This window comes from Lygodium microphyllum, chromosome 17, assembly GCF_053477565.2.
Source record: "Lygodium microphyllum isolate KBCC chromosome 17, Lygodium_microphyllum_v1.1.10, whole genome shotgun sequence".
Classification (NCBI taxonomy): domain Eukaryota; kingdom Viridiplantae; phylum Streptophyta; class Polypodiopsida; order Schizaeales; family Lygodiaceae; genus Lygodium; species Lygodium microphyllum.
Genome location: NC_141151.1, coordinates 69,483,313 through 69,500,642, shown reverse-complemented (window position 1 = coordinate 69,500,642; position 17,330 = coordinate 69,483,313).

Genomic DNA, 17,330 nt, shown 5'->3' with positions numbered 1-17,330 from the left:
CAAGGCACCCCACATGGGCATGGCTATACGCAAGGTGGAAGCATATGCTTGAAGACAACTTCTCGGGAGGTCACCCATCCCAGTATTATCTACACCCAAACATGCTTAATTGCAAGGCAAATAACCATCAAGTTAAGCCTTAGATTTTCTCCTAATAACAAAGATAGTTTTCAAGTTTTCAAAAGCCTACTTGGGAGGAGATAAAGAGCTTCTCAAGAAGCTTTCAACTACCCCTTGGCATACAATGCCTCTAGAGTTCTACAACATTGTTGTTGTATTCACAACATGGTGAGCTTGTAAACATGCACGAGGATGAAACCATGAATGGTTTAGATGCATTTGAACTAATGGACAAGGGAGAACTTGGTGCTTTAGTGGCTCACAAAATAACAATAGTAAAAAATTTTACTGCTCTCAATGAAAATGTTACATAAATCTTGGAGATTTTAAAGAAATTGGTACAACAACAAGCTTTGAGTGTCCTAGATATGCCTCTTGAAGATGGGGTTGCTCTTGGCACTACTCCATCAATATGGCTACCTCAAGGCACCGAGGCATCTAGATCTTTAGTACACATGAGGTTAATAATATGTTCAATAACATAGGGTAATCTTTAAGTGACCTTCGCGTTTCTTTAAGGACATAGAGTACATTAGTATATCGTCAAAGAATAGTAGCACAAAATCATCTGGATATGGTTGGAAGATGACTTGCAATAGATGGTTGGACGTTGCCACGACATTTGTCAAATCCAAATGGTTGGGAGATGACTTGCAGTAGATGGTTGAATGTCACCACGACATTTGTCAAATCCAAATGGCATGATTAAAAATTCATAATGACCATATCTAGTATTGAAGGTAATCTTTGGGATATTCTATCTTAGATCAACCTTGGAAAAAATCTTGGCTCTATATAAGCCATCTAGGAGTTCATCTATCTTAGGTATGGGGTACTTGTTTTTGATTGCAACCTATTTTAGTCTTCTAAAGTGAAGCCACCTATGTTTCGAGGAGAATAATGAAATTGTAACAAGGATGTAGTCAACACATTTTTCAAAAAGTGGAGTGACTTGCATTACTTGTCATACACTAGATTATGTTAGAACTCTTGGGGTAAGCCTCACACTTGAGGGCAAGGCCTACAAGTGGTGGATGAGTCTTGATGCCACTACTTGTCCTATGACATGGGCCAAGTTTGAGGAAATGTTTTGAAACGAATTTCTTCTTGAGAATTAAAATGACTGAAATTGGATTGCCTAGGATAAGTGTTGGATGGAGATCTCTGACATTAACCTAGTATACTCCAAATATAGAGTACTCATTCTCAAACTTGATGGCTTAGATGATTTTCAAAAGGTTAGAGTATTCATTCGAGGCTTGGACAATGAGGACAAGGCTAATGTGAAAAATTAATATCCTAAAACACTAGAAGAAGCTATCAAGAGTGCACAGATTTTTGATGATATCTTAGATAGAAAAACATCAGCATATGTATTTGTATGCTCAACCATTGCATCAACATAAGTAGGGATGAGAAAGTTCAATGAAACATCCAAAGAGGAGAATACTAAGAATCCCAAAGGGGCTAGAGGGCCACTCTCAAACAAAGAGCTTGCAAGAGTGCATAAGAAGAAGTTAGGCTTCAATTGCTTAGGCCTTTATTTATGAAAAAAAGGATTGTCCCAAACTCAAAGTCAATGAGCGTGATAAGAACAAGAACAAAGAAAAAGTAGTGCATTGGTGCAGACGCTTCCTTTGGAAGCTTGGTCTAAATATTTGCTTGTACAAATTAGCCCATCAAATTGACGAGTATAAGTGTTGCTTGACTGTTGCACCATGATAACCCACATTTCGCCCCCATGACTTGGTTCGAGTGCATGGTATGATCAATGGACAATGAGTTTGTATTCTCGTGGATGATGGGTCAACTCACAACCTCATTAGCTATACATTGGTTAAGAAGCTACATTGCCCTTAAGTACCTAGTACTCATACTTATGTTGTCTCTCTCATGAATGGGGATGCCAAGAATGCGTGGGATACAAAAGTTTGTGATGTTGCATTGGAAGTGCAAGGGCATACTATGAAAATAAAATTTCAAGTTTTGAACATAAATAGGGCAAATGTGGCATTGGACCGAGAATGGACAGTTTGTATAACTCATTAGAACATAGTTATTAGCATAACACTATTGCACTTGAGGAAAATGGTGTGCATGTCTTGTTACAAGGTAAGGAGAATGTTCAGTCATCCCCTCTTATGTGTATAATTGAACTTCATTAGTTGGCCAAACATAATGAAATAGAAGATGTCTATTTTTGTTATGTATAGTCTTCCTTTGTTTCTTTGCACAAGTCTTTGTTTTCTATTAATAATGTAGTAGATGTTTTAAAATTAGAATCCAATGATAAATTAAGTACATGCTCTCTCTCTTCTCTCTCTTCTCCCTCTTTAAAACAAAATTCCTCACTACAGCATTCTCTTACAAAATCTTCTTCTCATTCTCTACTATATGTATATAGAAAACATAATGTAATGCATAGCATTGATGTTTTACCAGGAACCCATTCACCTTATCGACTTAGTGCTAGTGAAGCTAGCAAAGTGGAGAAGCAATTGATTGATTATTTCCAATGAGGATTTATTTAGCCTAGATCTTCTCCATGGGCTTATGCAATATTGTTGGTGAAGAAAAAGGATGGGCCCATACATACGTGCATAGACTACCAGTGTCTAGATGCAATCACAATAAAAAATAAGTATTCGTTTCCTCATGTAGATGAGTTATTTGATCAACTTAAAGGAGCACGATACTTTACAAAGATTGACTTGAGATTAGGGTACTATGAAATGTGAATATGCATTGAGGATGTATCGAAAGCTACCTTTTGAATGCATTTTGGTCATTATGAGTTTTTGGTTATGCCCTTTGGCCTAACTAATGCTCCTGCCACATTTATGACACTTATGGATACTGTTTTACATCCATATCTTAGAAGATTTGCTATTTTTTTCTTGATGATATTCTTATTTATAGTCATTCTCTGAAGAAGAACATTGGGAACATCTTTGTTGAGTCCTTGAGTTGCTTAGACATCACAAACTTTATGCTAAGGACACAAAATATAAATTCAAAAACAGAGAAGTTTACTACCTTGGCCATTTCATATTTGAAGAAGGTATTAGAATAGATATCTAGAAAAGGTCCAAACTATCTTACAATGGTTTCATCCTACAAATCTAGAGGAGTTATAAATATTCATTGATTTGGCAAGATTTTATCATAATTTCATCAAATATTATACTAAGATAGCTGTTCACATGACAAATCAATTGAAAGATTAAGGTCATACTTTCTCTTGGGGTGAGGAACAACAACACGGTTCTAATAAACTTAAAGTAGCTATTGCTACTGCTCCAATCCTAGCTATAGTGAATCCACACAAACCATTTGTGGCGAAAACAAATGTTAGTGCCATCGCCATTGGAGCCATTCTCCTCCAAGATGGTAGACCTATGGCTTTTGAAAGTAAAAGCCTAGATATAGCTCAACAAAAATATTCTACTTATGAACATGAGCTATACACAATTATTTATGCTTTGAAAAAATGGCACCATTATTTGTATGGTGCTACATTTGAGGTAGTATTTGATCAAAAGAGTATCAAATGGTTTACTACCCAAAAGGATTTGAAAGAAAGAAAGACCCAATGGGCTGAATTTCTTTAAGAGATTGACTGCACACTACGGTATCACAAGGGTTGATATAATTTTGTAGTTGATGCTCTAAGTAGAATGCTTGAGATTTACACTATTGTATTTACAATATTGACATTATGAAAAGTTTGGACTAAAAAATGGGCCCTTAAAATAATATAGTTTAAGACATGCATTTTGGATTGTCTAATATGAATGCTAGATGTTGACATCCATGGAGGGTAGATTACTTTCTCACTTCTCCATTTTGGTAACAGATTACTTTCTCACTTCTCCATTTTGGTAAATTTTGGTCTTCATTGAAGCTCTTTTGGTGAGAGTAACTAGGGATTTGAGTGTTTTACTTACCTCTCCACTTTCTTCTCCTTTTTGTAGCTCCAAAATTTAGGTAAAACAGAGGTGCACATCTCTCTTTGCATTTTCTCTCATTTGTTTTTGGTAGGGTTTGCTATTGTTTCTTACAATTATTATTGTTTTGTTGTAATGGTTGTTTTGGGAAGGAGACATAGGTGCTCATCTCTCTCTCTCTCTCTCTCTCTCTCTCTCTCTCTCTCTCTCTCTCTCTCTCTCTCTCTCTCTCTCTATGTGTTGTTTCTCTTTTCTATTGTGTTTTCAATAGACCTTGATATTGGTTCCAATTGTTGTTAATTTCCTGTAGAGTTCATTTGGAGTAAGAGGTGAAAGTACTGATTTCCCTCCCTCCCTCTCTCTCTATGGATTTTCTTTGTTAATTTTTTGTAGAGTTCATTGGAGTAAGAGGTGAAAGTACTGATTTTCCTCCCTCCCTCTCTCTCTATGGATTTTCTTTGTTGCTATCTTTTCAATACAACATAATGTTGGCTCTAACCCTTGTTGTTTTATTGTGGAGATCATTTTGGGTGAGTTTACATAAGTGCTCATCTCTCTCTCTCTCTCTCTCTCTCTCCTTGTTTTTCTATTTTCTATTTTTAAAAATTATATCTTCATGTAAATACTAACTCTTGCTATTGTCTTTTTACAGAGATCAATTTGGGTAAGATTGGATAGGTGCTCATTGCTCTCTCTCTCTCCCATTCACTCACACATACTCTCTTTCTTCCTCTCTATGTTTTCTCTTTTTTGCTATCTTTAGAGTAGGGTTTGATGCTAGTTCTAACTTTCAGATCAATTGTTGTTGCAGCATTAAACACAAGGTAGAGCAAAGATTCTGTAGCTCTAGATTTTGAATCTTATATTCAATAGATTAGCTTATAGGTAAATTCACCCAAATTTGTGTTACTTTTATTCATGCAACTATCTAGATATTTTCAAAAGGGATTCATCTATTGGAAAATCTAGTCAAAGTTTTCTCATGGCTGTGATTTCAATAGGTTTTGATAATTGTAAGTTTCAAATCTATTGTTGTTACTACAATCAACAGAGAAGTGTATAAATTCTACCTTATAGGTGAATTCTCTACTCTATATGGCAAAAACTCATGAATAATTAGTTATTTTGATTGTTATTGAAGTGCTATATTTCTATTACATGTAAGTATTGTGCAAGGCTTAGATGAAACACACAACTCTTTATAAACTATTTTGTTGTGGTGAGTGATTTCTTTGTACTAGATGATATGGATCTATTGGAAGTCGAGGTTCAAAAATCCTTTGATTTATTGATTCTACATGTCCATTTGGATCTCCATGCCAATCGGCTATGATTCATGAAACATATCATCCATATAATGCATAATGTGTTGAGTCATATGATATCTCACGTGTCAATCCAATGTGCCTATTCAGATTTGCATGCCATGTGGCTACCATCCTTGTATCAATTACTCTTTAATACTTATGTTTTTATATAATATATTGAGTTAGATCAGAATCCTATTCATTATAATGCAATTTCTTTTTGTGAAATTCTCTAAGAATTCTTATACTACTCTTTCCATTCTAATTCATGTAAATGGTATGATTAAAGTGATGCCTTGAAACTGAATTCTTACTTTGTGTCAATGTACATACTTATATGCATTTTGATATCAATGTTTGTGTCTATTTACAAAAGTGTAAACATATTTTAATGCCATGTTGATCTATATGGCATATTGATGATTATTGATTGAACCTAATATGCTTACTATTTAGGTCTTAACACATACTTCTTTACATCTATTGCCTAGGTTATAATGCATGAGAGAAGAATAAGCATTCTCTCAATAGAAGTATATAATAGGAAATATGAAGAAGGGAATTGGATCATGGATATGCATCATTGCTTATCTTAGGTACGTATGCGTCTAAGTATGAAGGGATCTTTCAAGGTGAAAGCCTTTGCAATTGCCGATATATCAAAGCATTGGAAGGGTAAAATTTTAGCTCTCTGAAAAAGGAAGGTTGATTCTCACCTTGTAATAGAGGCATTGGTACAACATGTATTCATGCAAAAGCAAATACATATTGCACCCATTGTAACCATTCAACTAAACATTGCAAATAATAAGTCTTTGCAACACATTGAGAATGAGCAATTTCATGATATCTATGTAACTAATTATCTTATATTTATAGAAGTATATCCTTCGGATTGTTGTGAGTGGCAAAATGTTGAGAGTTTCACATGTTCTTTTAAGTGTTATCATCTCAAAATTGATAGACTACTCTTTGAGGGGCATACAATGAAGCAGCTCATAGAGAACCTTGTATTTTTCTATGACTCTAAGTATATATTGCCTAAGGGAGGTCAAGAATATGGAACCCTTGAGTCTACACATGTATCAAATATTAATAGCATAGAATATCCATTGTGTAGTAGCAATATTTTGCACATGTGCATCACAAAAATTTTGGTAGACATATTGAACTTTATGAAGCCAAGTATTGGCTCAAAGAATGTATAACTAAGTTGGCTAATACCAATTGCAATTTTTACACATATGTTCGAGGGTATGAAGCATATCAACAGCATATATGCCATGAAAAGTGCATTAGAGGATTATATAACAAGGATTCTAGGTAAAACTTGGATGTCAAAAATCACTCATAATCGTGACATGGTAGAGTTGAGAGTCACAACAAGGGACATGGCTTGGATGCAAATTTTTACTCTCTTAGTCGACTATTTTCTTACTTTGGGATGGATAAGCTAACTTTCCTTCCCAATTGTAGATAATTTGTTGCATGCTAGACTTTATGCCTAATCTTAAGTATCGTAGATGGAGGATGCTCAAGGGTGAAGGGTTATGCCTTGATCAAGACACACATGAAAGTACAACTATGGATGCTACTGTCATTTGTGAAGGCTACTAGCCCCAAGTATTGCAGATGGAGGATGATTGGCCCTTGAGTATGATGCGCCAGGAAATCACAATGTTAATGGAGAATCTATTTGCTAGCTTCTATTTTAAATTAGATGGTAGAAAGATTCAAAGCCGAGCTAAAGGTACTATTCCTAGTGGAAAGTGTGTGACTCCACATATTTTAGAAATTGTAGAGTCTCCTTAAAATTCCAACTCCACAAGTTGTAATATCCAATACTTGTAAACTTTCAAGTTTTTTTGGCTAATGGAATATTATAACGTTGTAAATACATACTTTAAATTTTGAGATAAGATGGATGCACCCAATTGCATACCGGGGGAGAGAAACACCTATCCTAGCCTTGATTTTTTTAAACACATATGTACAAATTTTAAATCAAGATAAGGTGTATACATCCAAGCATCCACTCGAGATGGAATGAAGGCACCTTACTTTCCATGTTAATTGATAGAGTGTGTGTGTATTCTTGCAATTTACCATGTAATTTTTGAACATATATAACATCATTTTATTGACATTTCACACACACACGCACACGCACACGCACACGCACACGCACACGCACACGCACACGCACACGCACACGCACACGCACACGCACACGCACACGCACACGCACACACACACACACACACACAGAGTTGGGGGTAAAGGAGAGTTGGGGGTAAAGGTGCCTCCGCCGTGCCGCCCCGTGTATTACTACACTGATAGTACCCGCCATTGCACACTGCAGGTGGCGGGCGCCCGTCACGTCACTTTATTCTTTATTCTTTTAGTGACAGTTTGAATAAAGGAAGGCCCGGTCACACATTGTGACTGTTGGAGTTCCCATTTCTTGTCTCTCTCTTTTCTTGCTCTTGCTCTCCCGCCATAGCTCGCGTGCAAGCTTCGATCCTTCTCACCTTTCAACTGGTATCAGAGCTTGGCATTCTCTTGCTCGAGCTCGACTCGGTGCTTCCCGACCTTCGCATCGACTCGCTTCACGGATTGGATCTCCATCCCGGCAGCCATATCTGATCTCCCCGAGCTCCCGTTACTCCCTGGCTTCCCGAGCACTTTCCCAGCCTATTGAGGCACCTTCAAGGCATTGATACTGAGGTATTTGATCATTCTTTCAGGGTTTTATTTCAGTCTACAGGTTGCAAACAGCAAGGGCAGCCATGGCTTCAAACCCTTGAAGCTTATTCCCCTCATATTGTGCCTTACACCTATCAAGGCTCAAAGAGGCTTGTCATAGGCCTTTGATAGGCCCTTCTTGAGCCCCCCATTACCCCCTTTTCAGCCCATGTGGAGCAGCAGCAAGTTCAGTACCAACAGGGTAGATTGCATCATTTTTTTCCAGGCTGTGAGCACTCATCTACTTCAGCTCCACACTTGGCCATTGCTTCTTACTCTCTACCTTGATCAAGAGGGCTATAGACTTCATGTTTGATGTCATTCAAGCTTTGGGCATTGGTCTTGATCATTCGGGGCTGATTTCTTCAGATTTGGGACTGTCATAAACTGTCATAACAGGCTAAAAACAGGGCAGCACCATTGGCATTAGCATTTGTTGCTTATACTCCATTCCGGTTGTGCTATTTGATGCCCGTATGCGGTCTACATGATGCCTAGTGCCTTGGGAATGTATGCACATGATTATGCCATGATTTTGGCTTGAAATATTGGCTGATTTGGGACTATTATTTACTGTTATACAGTGCTGGAAACAGGGCAGTCACACTTGGCATTGGCATTTGATGCTTATACTCTACTCCGGTTACCTTATTTGATGCCCGTATGCGGTCTACTTCCTACCCGAATGTATTGGGGATGTATGCATTTGGTTTGACCATGATTTTGGCTTGAATTCGGGGCTGAAATCTACTGTTTAGAACAGTAAATACATGCTGGAATAATAGTGGGCTGAAGGTACTTTACATGCTTTGGCACTTACCTACCGATACCGGATGTATGCTTTGAGCTTTGGGATGATGTCTCTGACATTTGGGGACGACTTGGAGCATATGTATGAGATTATGGGATGCTTTTGAGCTTCGCATTAGTTCCATCTTCACTGGCATTTGGACCGACTTGGCATGCTCCTGGACCGTCTATGCCTCATGTCTCTGCTTGACAGTTAGGCTTTTGCATTACATGCTTTGGTTCGTGACATATGCTATTTGGTTCGTGTATGCCATACCGACATTTGGAGCTTGGATTTGGATGTATTTGAGCATTCCTGGCTTACTTGATCACTGATCTTGGTTGCTATTTGGATGTCATTGAGTTGACCGAGAGCTTATTTGGGCTTATGTATTGCTTCATGGTTAATACGACCGGTGCTTCATATATGTCATGCTCTCTTGGATGCGCTTGATGCATTGACAGGGTCACTTATCACTGGTGCTTTCTCTTGGGTTGTTTGAGCTTCTGAGCTCGCTTTGTACGCCTTTTGTGCCAGTGGGAGCATTTTACATGCTTGCTTGACCTTTGACAGTTGCATGCTATTGGAGCACTTACATGTATTTGGAGCAGTTTATGTCTTGAGCAGCTACATACGCATTGAGACTTTGGGATCATACTCCGATCTTTATGGATATGCATTGATGTACTCTTGGTTCACAGGATGCTTATGAGCTGAGTCTCATATTTGGATCTTTCTCTTTGAGCAGACACCTATTTGTGTCAGGTTTTGGTAGTTACAGGAACACTTTGCCTAGAGTGTCTGGGGGTGTGCCTTTCACTGGCAGATGTTATTTTGACATGCTTCGGTGTTGAGCTCATGTTCTTTTCACTGTCATTGGCCTTGCTTATGTCCGTTTCATGCCGGCTTTGGACCTAGCATTGTTTGCTTGACATTGGATCCTATTTTGGGACAGTTTGCTCTCTAGACTGCATATCTGCAATTTATTACAGCAAGCAGTTATTGGTGGAATGAGGTGTACTTTTCATGCTGAAATATCCTGATTTGGTGTACCGCACCTAGTACTAAGTGGGCAGCAACTTTTGGCACACTTTGCTCGCCCTTTGGACCCCGTTTTGGTCATTTTTGGGCAGTTTCTGCAGTAAAACAGCAAGCAGTTTTGGACTGTTTGGGCATTTCCAGCCTGCATAATGGCGTCATCTTCGCATGATAGTGCCATTTTTAACATTACAAAGTTGGATGGTACCAACTACTCTTATTGGAAGAGTCAAATTTGGCAGGTCTTGGTGCAGAAATCTCAGATTAAGCCACTTCGGTTGAGTGGGGAGCAGCCTGAAACTATGGACAATGACGACTGGCTTGAACTTGATGAGCTATGCAAGTCCACGATTGTATTGTCTCTCACTGAACATGTACATTATAATGTATTTGAGGAAGCACAGAGTGCATGGGATCTATGGAATAAGATCAAGAATCTTTATGATAAGAAAAGTCCGGCGAGTTAGATGTACTAGTTGAAGCAGCTTATGGATCTGCGCATGAAGGATAATGCGACTATGTCTGCTCACTTGAGCCAGTTCCATGCTATACTGAAGAACCTGACTTCGCAGGATATCACCTTTGGAGAGGAAGTAACTCCTCTTTTCTTGCTTGGGACTCTGAATGAGTCATGGGATGTATTCCGCACTGCCCTATGTGCCTCTAGTGCTACTCTAAAATTGGCAGATGTTGAGAGTGCTCTTCTTCAGGAAGAGGTGAATCGCAAAAACTTGGATGCCTCTCGTGGTAGTCATGCTTTGACAGTTAGAGGCAGGAATGACATGAATGATCGTGGTAATAACTGTGGCCGTGACTCGCAGAAGGGTCGGTCTAAATCTCGTGGCAAGTCGCGTGGGCGCAATGCAAATGTCACTTGTCATCATTGTGGGAAAAAGGGCCATATTAGACCACAGTGTCATGAGTTGCGCAATGAGAAGCGCAAGGATAAGGGGAAAGATAAAGTGCAGGAGAAGTCCTCTGATCGTAGCATAGTACCTGCGAAGTCCAGTGTCAAGATTGAGGAAATTAATGTCACGCAGACTGAGGAGTCCGATGGTGGTGATGAGTTTATACTTGCAGCTAGTTCTTCTGATGCTTCACACTTGACTGAGACATCTAGTATGTATGCACAGTGCTGGTTATTGGATTCCGGAGCATCCTTCCATGTGACGCCTTACCGTGAGTGGTTCTACTCTTACCGCACTATATCTGGTTCAGTCAGACTTGGAGACGACAGGTCTCTTGACATTGTGGGCATGGGTGATATTCAGTTGCAGTTTTCCACTGGCAGTTCATTTTTGCTTAGGGATGTACGTCATGTACCTGCGCTTACGCGCAGTCTTATGTCTGTAGGACAGCTGGATGATGCAGGATTTCATGTATGTTTTGGGGATTCTGCCTAGAAGATTACTCGTGGCAGACTTGTGCTTGCTAGAGGCGCCAAGTCTGGCAGCCTCTATCCTCTTGTTGTATCTGGGTCCTCAGTTGACCATGTTTTGGCAGTGGGTTCTATCCCACATGTATCACTTTGGCATGCTCGTTTAGGGCACATGTCTTTGAAGGGAATGAAAATGTTATCTGGTTTGCAGTATCTTCCGCCTTTGGATTATGCATGTTTTGACTCGTGTGATCATTGTCTTTATGGTAAGCAGAATAGGTCTACGCATAAGAAATCGGGTAGGCCACGCATGAGTAAGCCCTTGGCATTAGTGCATTCCGATGTTTGTGGGCCTATGCCTTGCATGTCTATGGGTGGCGCGAAGTACTTTGTTACCTTCATTGATGATTTTTCTAGGAAAGTGTGGGCTTATCCCATAAAGCAAAAGTCCGATGTCTTGGCAGTCTTTTAGCGTTGGCTTGCTCTTGTTGAGAACCAGACTGGGTATAGGCTGAAATGCCTTAGGACTGACAATGGGGGAGAATATGTCTCGCATGCTTTTGAGCAGTTTTGTGATGACAAGGGTATTAAGCGTCAGTTGACCGCCCCTTACACCCCACCCCAGAATGGTTTGGCTGAGCGCATGAACAGGACTATTCAGGAGCGTGTGCGCTCTATGCTTAGCCATGCAGGCCTACCCCAGAGTTTTTGGGTTGAGGCAGTTAGTACGGTAGTGCATGTCATAAACCGATCGCCTTCCAATGGATTGGATTTCCAAGTTGCAGAGGAAGTTTGGGTTGGTAAGCCACCCTCTTATGCGCATCTCCGTGTCTTTGGATGTGAGGCATTCTGCCATGTGCCCAAGGACAAGAGGAGTAAATTGGATCCAAAGAGCATTAAATGCATATTCCTTGGCTATGGTGAGTCAGGAGAGATGGGCTATCGCCTATGGGATCCGCAGGCGTGGAAAATAGTACGCAGCCATGATGTCGTCTTCCATGAAGACAAGATGCACAGGCAGCCTGAGAAGGTGGTTGAGATCCGCAGAGTGATCTTTCAAGAGGAGCCTAGAGCTCCAGCACAGCCAGTAGTATAGCCTGCAGCAGTTCCTCCACAGGGCCAGGGTGTTGGACAGGCAGTCAGACAGGCAGCAGAGCCTGCGGTGAGACGGTCTGCTAGAGATAGACGTCCACCTGACAGATTTCATCCCTCTATGCATTATGTTTTGGTTACAGATGCAGGAGAGTCTTTCACTTATGATGAGGCTATGCACAGGGGTGACAGTCACTCCTGGGAGAGGGCTATGCAGTCTGAGATAGACTCCTTGCATAAGAATGAGACTTGGGATTTGGTTGCCTTGCCTAAGGGCAAGAAGGCTTTGCCATGCAAGTGGGTGTACAAGCTGAAAAGTACCCCTGGACACCCCAAGCCGGCATACAAGGCTAGATTGGTAGCAAAGGGTTTTAAGCAGGAACATGGTGTGGACTTTGATGAGGTCTTCTCTCCTGTGGTTAAGATGACCACGCTGCGCTTAGTCTTGGCTTTGGTTGCACAACTTGACTTAGATCTATATCAGATGGATGTCAAGACGGCTTTTCTACATGGGGACTTGCATGATGAGATCTATATGGATCAACCTAAGGACTTTGCAGAACCTGGCAGGGAGCACCTAGTGTGCAAGTTGAAGAAGAGCTTGTATGGCTTGAAGCAGGCACCTAGGGAATGGTATCATAAGTTTGATGCCTTTATGCAGTCACAGGGCTACAGCAGGAGTGCTATGGATTCGTGTCTTTACATGAAGAAAGCCCGTGATGGCAGTTTGCTTATCTTGGTACTCTATGTTGATGATATGCTGATAGCAGGGAAAGCTCATGATGAGCTAGATGCTCTTAAATCTCAGCTGAAGAAGAGCTTTGAGATGAAGGATTTGGGACAGGCCTCACATATACTTGGGATGCGCATTAAGCGCGATAGGCATTAGGGGCTTTTGTATCTCTCACAGCGGGAGTACATTCATAAAGTCCTTGAGCGCTTCCGCATGCAGGACGTAAAGCCTATTGGCTGTCCATTACCTTCTTATGTGAAGGTATCACAGGCCGATTGTCCGCAGACAGATGAGCAAAGGGCCGAGATGGCCAAGATCCCTTATGCTTCAGCCGTGGGCAGTTTGATGTATGCCATGATAGCCACTCGTCCAGATATTGCGCATGCAGTTGGTGTTGTGGCACGCTATATGGCTACACCTGGCAGCAGACATTGGGATGCCGTGAAGGGTATCATGAGGTACCTGAAGGGCACAACAGATATGTGTATTTGCTATGGCAGCCAGGATACAGGGGTCGTGGGGTACACTGACTCCGATTATGCAGGACATGCAGATAGTAGGAAGTCCACTTCTGGCTATGTATTCACCTATGCTGGAGGGGCTGTCTCTTGGATGTCCAGGGTTCAGAAGTGCACGACTTTGTCTACTACTGAGGCCGAGTATGTTGCAGCCACTGAGGCTTGCAAGGAGGCCATATGGTTAGGCCATCTAGTTGCTGACCTTGGGATTGATGCTACACCTACACTACATTCGGATTCTATGAGTGCCATTCAGTTGGCTAAGAATCCTGTCTTCCATGCGAAGACAAAACACATTGAGGTGAGGTATCACTTCATATGTGGTGTTGTGGAGGACAAGTCTGTTGACCTTGTCAAGATCTCCACTGACGAGAATCCTGCAGATCTACTCACGAAAAGCCTCACTACTGAGCGCTTTGCCTTCCTCAGGAGATTGATGGGCATTGGATGAGATGTTGCCTTTCCTCATCCCTTGTACCTATGTACATTTGTACTGTCTTTTCTTTTTTCTTTTCTCTCTCACTAGGGCAGATTCGCCTTTAAGTGGGAGGTTGTTGGGGGTAAAGGCGCCTCCGCCATGCCGCCACGTGTATTACTACACTGACAGTACCCGCCATTGCACACTGCAGGTGGCGGGTGCCCATCACGTCACTTTATTCTTTATTCTTTTAGTGACAGTTTGAATAAAGGAAGGCCCGGTCACACATTGTGACTGTTGAAGTTCCCATTTCTTGTCTCTCTCTTTTCTTGCTCTTGCTCTCCCGCCATAGCTCGCGTGCAAGCTTCGATCATTCTCACCTTTCACACACACACTGTCAAGAATCGCGTGGTGGAGGGGATTGCTCAAGATGCTGCGCCGAACACACACAGAATGCACAAGGAGAAGCTCACTCAAGAGACAAGAAGAGAGATGGAGGCCAAAACGTTTTCTTGCTGATTTCTTCTTCTTCTTTCACACACTTCACAATGTACACAAAGTATAGATGAGATACAACATAAAAGGAAAGTGGCCTACTAAGTCAAACAATGCATAACCGACTACACTAGTCGACTGGCGCTATAACTATGCCAGCTGTAAATAGGTGTAACAACCTGAATATAATAAGTAATGAGTCAGTGGCCATGTGAGAGTCATAATGACCACCGACGTGCTAAGTGTAGACGTGTGGACCCATCTAACCAGGCGGTCCATCATCAATGTCCGCATGTGTTGAGCTTGTCATCTCAACACACACACACACACACCTACGTAATGAGGGGGAAAGGGGGGAGGGACTCCTTCTAGATCATAGTTGATACAACGTGAAATTGCCACATCGATATTATATGCGAGCTTTACAAATACGTTAAGTAAAGCCATAACTAGACATCGTATATGAATAGTCCTTTAATAGTTTAAAACTTAGGGTTTTTAAGGTGGACCTACTTTATTTCTTGTTTCTTTGTTTCATTTCACACATTCTCTCTTTATCTCTCTACATCCACCACATCCCTCCTTCTTGTTGCTACGATGGATGCTCATGTGCACTTTGACACATGGATCCATGAGACTCTCTTTGCTAGCTAGGGTGACGAGATCTTTGAGGTATTCTCAAAGAACTTCAACCTTGAGCTCATGATCTCACCGTTGGATCTCCCCTTTCAGGTCTTGGAAGACTTTGTGATCACCATTGCCATTTATATATACTCCATCGAGGGATCTGACATGACTTGTCTACCTCTAGAATAGCTTATGGTATTTCAATCAGGAAAGAACCACCAAAAAGTGGTGAATAGGTGTTTGGCCCACATGGTTCCTTCACATAGAGTATGTATTGTTCCCTTAAGCAATGCACTAGGTACAACACCTTTGGAGCTCATGGAGCATGATTGCTCTCTCCCCTGTCCATCTTCTCCACCCCTGCCTCTTCTTTCCCTCTCCAGTCTTCCTCCTCCATCTCCTCCCCCTCTCCCCTCCCTTCTCCTTCCCCACCTCTACCCTCTCCTTGCCTTGTTGCCGCCCCTACTACCTCCCTCACCATCTCCTTGCTGTGTCCCCTGCACCCACCACCTCCCTCTCTACCCTTGCTGCCAAGCCCCTCCACCACCGCCTTCTTCATCTCCCCCCTTCCCCTTCCTCCACTGTCTCCCTCCTCCTCTACCCTCTCCCTCTCCTCCATCTCCACCTCTTCACCATCCCTCCTTCTTCCACCTTTCTCCAACACCTCTTCTTCCTCCATGCCCCACCACGCTCCTCCCACCCCCTTTGACCCCCATTGACCCCTTCCCCCCCCACAAGCCCCCCCACCCCCCCATAGTCCCCCTTCCTATCCACCCCTTGCAAGCACTCCCTCCCCCATTAACCCTTGTCCCCCTTGGTTTACGCAACCTGCAACCCACCATTGTCACCGACTCAGAGCCCCCTGTGAGGCCCCTTGTCATGTAGGTTCCTCTGTGTGTGTGTGTGTGTGTGTGTGTGTGTGTGTGTGTGTATTTTATGTTCCTTTAAGGGCTATTTGCATGCGAGGATTTTCTTGGCAAGTGGGTGTGGTGTTTAAGCTGCCGTTTAGCCTGAGGACATGTGTGGGGTCTCAGTCATGCTGCCCTAGCATTGGTGCTATTCACACACAGCATAGCGGATCCTAGTACACACCATTCTTGTAATTTGAAATGGCTAAAAAACAAAAAACACTTAAAAAAACAAATAAACTCGACAAATTCAAATAAAATAAAAATCCCAAAAAACCCAAAAATCTATTGAAATTGTTTCTCACAATTATAAGCTAGAAATTGTCAATGAAAAATAGAAAAACCTATTATAAACCTAAAAAGTTCATTAAAATCTGTAAAAATTTAGAAAAATAACTTTAAAATTTCCTAAAAATGTAAAAAAAGTTCATTTTTTAAAAAATGATCCACCTTCAACCTTGTGTGATTGCTGTTTCCATAACAATAAAATTAAAAAATCAATAAAATCAAATAAAAATAAAAATAAATCTAAAAAAGTATTTGTCCCTCATATTGTAAATTTTCAGCTTGGTGGGATTGTCCTTTGGATTGCTTTGTGGCTGTGGTTTTCTCTCCACTAGTCGATTTTTGTGTGTTCATTCAGATTAGGTTGCATTCACACACACTCTACAGGTATTAAAATTTTATTTTCTTGTTGGTGCACCACAACCCATGCTTAATTGTTAAAAGAAACCGATCGATCACCTTTTCACATGCATCTATACTCAATACACATTATTTTAAATAAAATAAAATAAACCTACCATTCACATTACACCCACTTCATGCGCTATAAACATGCACATTTTTAAATTCTAATAAATTGAACTAGCCACTTACACGCATTGGCAAAAAGGTGCTATACACACAATAATTGATAAAAAAATGAATATGCATTTAGAGACCTATGAATACTTTTTCTTAAAGGATAAAATGAATTGCGATTTTCTTTTAAAGGTTGATCACCTAATTAAAAAATTCACCCATCATTAATAATTGGTAAAATTCACCTATCGTTTAATCTTAATCCATTTACACTATACCTCTCTCATCTAATCAATAAACATGATATGTGAGAATGAGGATGACACAGTCTATTACTCATTCCATATTGCCAGGTTTCCTGGTCTTGGTTCATTTGTGTTAAATGTGGTGTAGTTTGTGGTATTTCTTCT